At 35.8% G+C, this 5,488-nt stretch overlaps 1 long non-coding RNA gene across 1 annotated transcript; it reads right to left on the bottom strand.

Annotated features, from left to right (window-relative positions):
* Positions 1 to 828: 828 nt before the first annotated feature.
* Positions 829 to 3,312, bottom strand: LOC147566694 (uncharacterized). The gene is made up of 3 exons (XR_015237465.1): positions 3,188 to 3,312; positions 2,468 to 2,544; positions 829 to 1,045 (listed from the first exon to the last, which is right to left on the bottom strand). It is a non-coding gene; the product is annotated as an uncharacterized LOC147566694 (long non-coding RNA).
* Positions 3,313 to 5,488: the final 2,176 nt, after the last annotated feature.

Here is a 5,488-nt window from a genome sequence, read left to right as displayed (position 1 = left end):
ATCCTAAGCCAATACAACTTTTCAATATTGTGTTTAAGTGTTTATCTATCTTGTTTGATTAATCAGTCAAGTATAAAAAGAGTTACTCAAATCAAAAAACAAGTATACTGGAATTAGTTTAATTGCACATAATGTCGATTCAAAATTTATAGAAGCTCAAGTGAAATCCTCGAGAGCGAGAAATAGTGAAGAAAGTGAAGCTATAGCCATCTTATATGGCCTTGAATGGGCGAAAGAACAGAATCACAAGACAATAATTATAGAAAACGACAACATGAATCTCATCAAGCACATCCATAATAAGAGACATTCAGTGCAATGGAAATCTTTGATCCATGTCAGAAGAATTTGAGAAATCAGAAGAGAATTCGATATAGTTCAATTCAAATACACTAGAAGAGAACTCAACTCTCAAGCAGACAAGCTAGCAAAATGGGCAAGAAAGAAGAATAAAAGCAAAAAGTGGAATAATATTCCTTGTATTTTGTGGCGCCCCGTGTTCCGAATCACGGTTTGTCCGGCAGTTTATAAAAGAAACTCGGTCTAATACTAACTCAAACCAGTTTCAAATATAAACCCAAGCCAAAACTCTCATCACGGGTTACAAATCAAGAACAAACACAGCGGAAAATCAAATATAGTTTAAACCTTTTGAAAATATGCTCGGAAAATATGTAACCCAAAATAGTTTTCATAAAGAGAAAACAACTTGAATTCATGTTTATGAATAGTTCACAGAAGAGACTGAATTTGGACAGAGTCTCCTCTATAAATTGACCATATCAAACTTGGAAAAACCTGTCAAACATTCATACATATCTCACAAACTTCTAAATAACAATAGCCTCAAATAAAAAGTGATAATGTGCATACTATTTACATGTGTACAATCGCAAACGAGTGAGAGAACGATCCTAAATATTCTAGATGATACATATATAATATTAACGTTGTGATTATGTTGAAAATATAATAGAAATTATAATCTTACATAATGTGAGCCGTCGAAGTAAACTATGTCACTCCGGGTCACCAATACCTGCAACTGAACAACAATAAATAGGAATGAGATAACCCGAAGGTCAGCTCAGTAGGATACCTAGACATCCTACCCGCACCACACAAATCAACATTTTAATATATCAATAGTTATAAGTGTTACATATATACAGAGATATCAATATGCACACGAAGAAAAGCAATATAACAAGATAATTCTTTTAGCTTACCAAGATCACGACTGAATACGCCCTCAGTCGGGGTCACCTACTATTCGGCTAGGAAGAACCGTTCGGCCTTTGTTAGTGCGTAGGCAGGCGGCGCCTTATCGAACGTTTGACTACTGCAGTGTACACATGGATCCACGTAATACCCCGGTAAGAGCTTCCGTAACTCTCCCTTCGTCATCATCGCCCATCGGGCTGGCTTGTGATCTCAATACGCATCGAATAGTAAATCTCACCCAAACAGTGATACGCTTAAAATATGTCATGACTTACCCAGACGACTATAAGAGCATCGTCGTGTAGCAGAGTCATATACCCACGGCGATACAATTATCTCATCTTGAGGCGCGTCCTATCTCCGGCCAGATATGACGCTTCCTCGCAAGGTAACTCATTGACCATTCGAAGAATACCCAAACATATGCATGAACCTATAATAGTATTAAATGATCTGATAGGCTCCCAAAGCTACAAGAACAGAGCCCTCCTAAAGGTCCCATCAACCCAAAGGAGAAGAGCGTTCTCATGTCTCAAGGTAGGGTAAACCCTGTTTAAAGCCAAGCTTTTACAAGTGTCCACTTTCAGGGAATTAGTATTTTCTTATTAAGAAAACTCGGGTAAACACCCTCTTTCATTTCGGTGAAAACATTGTAAGTATCATTCATAACAGAATTCAAACCACACACACCAGTGGTTTAACAGAATAAATAAACAAGCATGGCATTGGGTCAGTCCCCTAATCACTCCAAGGGTCGGAATACCCCAACTCCCATCCTCTCCGGACCTCATTCCGGGTAAACTAGAATGGTCGTTACCAAACGGGTGGCCACGCACCGAGTGTAACCCTTGACATAATTCATGGCTAATCCATAACATAAAATAAACAAGGGGACCAACCAATGCCCGTGGTAAAACAACCAATACACGTAACACAGATCAAGCGATTCTGCCTCCATGTTATACACGCAGCTCAAGCGATTCTGCCACCACGTGTTTACAATTCACACAAAACGATCACACAGATCAAGCGATTCCGCCTCCATGTGATTATTTTTCAGAAAAACCAATTTGTTTTGAAAAGAGAAACATCCATAACATAGAGTAAACCACATACATACATATCATACCATATCATATCATAAATTGAACTAGAGAACTATAAAAAGAAGAAAAACAACTATATATATATAATAGTGAAACGGGGAATACCCGTGCTCCAAGTAAGATTCGTAGGATCCTACCTCTTCTTCGCTTCCAATGGTGCTCCTGCCTAAGCTTCACTTCTCCTCGAGCTCCCTATTGCAGTTCATTAGTCCTACTGAAATATGAAAGGGCAAAACGGTCATTTAACAGTTACATAACTGTCAAGAGTCCTCTTGCAGAGCAAGAATGCATAAAATGAATGAAACTATACTAGAAATGTCCTATCGGCACTAAAGAGATCACTGAGACGTCCCATCGAATAACTGAAATACAAACAAATTAACCAACCAACTTCCCACAAACTCTATTTTACATTTCCGATACCCCATAAGCTGACAAATTATATAACGAACCAAATTCTATGAATCTTGAACTATCAAATCATAAAATGAACCTATTGTTACAAATCCATAACTCAACCTATCCATTTATGTTAACGGCAAAGTTCGGGTAACCATCCCTATTCCAATTCATTATAAAAACTGATCCAAATATCAAATTTGAGCCGTAAAATAATTCGGCAGCAACCCGTCTATATATGAACACCTCAAAATAGTCTATAATATCCTAAACATCATCCTGAACGTAAATCATTCCAAGAAATTGAATAATAATCGTCTAAACAGCTCCAAATTTTGATCTCAAATGAAATTAGTACAACTATATAGTTATCGAATAACCATCAAATAACCACTAAATACGGACGAAATTGAAAATTATAAACGGATAAATATGTAGAACAAGTCGAATGGAATTACCTGGAACAAATTTCATCGAATTCCGACAACCGAGCGCAAAGAAATCGACGACTGAAATCAAACCACCAACTCACGGACAAAAACCCAGTCATTCACTCGGTTGTTCTGTTGGTTTGAAAAATGATAATGGTTTGGAAAATGAAAATTGTAATAAAAAGGAGGTGGCTGTTTGGGTTAGTGACGTGTTGGGTGGATAAGTGTGGAGGTGCCAAAAGAGTACAGGTGGGGTTGGTTTTCTTTTAAAAACCATAACAATGCTATCTGTCATCATCTAAAGTGCCCATTGTTCAACAAAAAAAAATCTAAAGTGCCCATGTAAATAATTGCATTCCAACCCCTAGTTTATATATCCATCATAAATAAACCCACTACATTTATATCTTACTAATTCAACCCCTAATTTAGTCTTTTTCTTTCTTTTTCATCCCACAAGCAACTATGAAGAAACTATATGGTACCGCTAAATTTCGATACAGAAGAAAATTATCGAACACGAAACAATAGCTAAACCATGTCCGATCTTTTCGTTTGACCAATCAAAATTCTTGATTTCTCGATCTCTCTCCGACGAATGGTCAATCTCAACCAAATAACCATTCAAAGCCAAACATCAAAATAAACGACTAGTTCTGCCCAACTTTCCAACTCGTCCGATTCTCCGACTCGAAAGTCAGGGCGCTACATATTTTAGTTGATAAATATTGTAACTACGTTTTATTCTGATTAATGAAAGGAAAGTTCAACAAACAAAAAAAAGTACATAAAAGTGTAGAACTAATAGTAGTTTGTCACTGTTTGTCTTTCTTATATTATTACTAACTATTAAGAACAAAACTATAAATAAATGAAAACTACAAAACTGTACATAAAAGAAGAACCATGAAAAAAATCTTCTTACCCTCTTTGTATGATTCACGGAATAGTGGTGTATTAGTTTGATGGGTGATTGGGAGCTTTGATGTTAAGACTTCACACCTCACAGGGGGCGGCAAGAAGAATAGTCGAAAACTATATTAAATTAGGTTAGATTTTAACCTTTTCACTTAAGGACAAAACAAATAGAAACTTATAATACAAATGAACTCTTTATTCAATTAAAGGTTTCAATCCAAGAATATTCGTTTCTTAATTTCCAATCCCTAATTACTATTTAGTTTCAACTTTTAAGTACTTATATATAGTATTATTTTGTGCAATATTTATATATATATATGTATAATAAATATATGTAGTTCGGTCGGTTCGGTTTTGGCGGTTTCCAAAATCCCAAGTCGAAGCCAAACCAAACTTTGATAGCTTAATCGGTTTTTCAGCCGAGCCGAATACTATTCGGTCCGGCCTAAAATCCATTCGGTCTGGTTCGGCCGAGTTCATGCTGGTCGGTTCGACCTACCGTTGCTCACCCCTACTTTTAATGTGGAGAGGGGTAGCAATCTAGTCATAGTGATTTAAGAGATCTCATCTTTGTAATGACCTCGTGAATCTTATTTTCAGAGGGAGGATGAGTTAATGATTGAGTCACTTCTGATAAGAATTTGGTGAAGTAGGCTTTCAGATATAAAGGTGGGGAGGAACGAGTATAGTCTGTAATAAAGGCAAAAGTGAGACTTCAATCAAAGATTCCTACCCAATATAGAAATCAAGATAATTTTTCTCATATAGATACAGATAAACTAGAATTAAGGATGTTTCTATATTTAGTTTAATTGTTTCCATCTTTCAGAATTGTCTTATATTATAAATAAATGTGGAGGTATATGGTTTTTCTCAACCAAAACCTAAATCTTTCATGCTTTCATAGCTATAAAACTCTAAAGATTATAGTTTCAGTCCCATTTTGCTTCCGCTTAACCGATGACGGTAGCCGCTTTCAGGACTACCGTCCACCGGAATCATAGTTAATTTTTTTCTCCTTTGTTTTCATCTCTAATTTTTTTAATTAGCTTAGTTCATACTTCTCAATAAATTTAGTCAAGGTTTACCGTCAAAGTTTTGAATAGTTTTGAATAATTTTGAATGGTGTAGATTTTAGTTACCAATATTATAATATTCGGTTGTGGATTTTAAAGGTTTTTGTTATCAAGAAATAAGTTGCTTCCACAATGGCAATTCTATACTGTCTTGGAGTATATAAAAAATGATGGATGGATTATTTATAACGGGAAGGGGATTCATGGATGTTTAGACATTTAAATTGATGTTCAAGTAAGTTAAAAGTTATTCAATTTTGGTGCACGATCGATATCCATAAAGGATTGTTTTCGCTGATCAATATTATCGGTCGCCATTGTTGTCGTAGGT

Source organism: Eschscholzia californica, unplaced genomic scaffold, assembly GCF_041429995.1.
Source record: "Eschscholzia californica isolate CP2 unplaced genomic scaffold, dmEscCali1.0.p SCAF_1, whole genome shotgun sequence".
Classification (NCBI taxonomy): domain Eukaryota; kingdom Viridiplantae; phylum Streptophyta; class Magnoliopsida; order Ranunculales; family Papaveraceae; genus Eschscholzia; species Eschscholzia californica.
The sequence above is the reverse complement of the archived record's forward strand: the minus strand, read 5'-3'. Positions and strand labels throughout refer to the sequence as shown.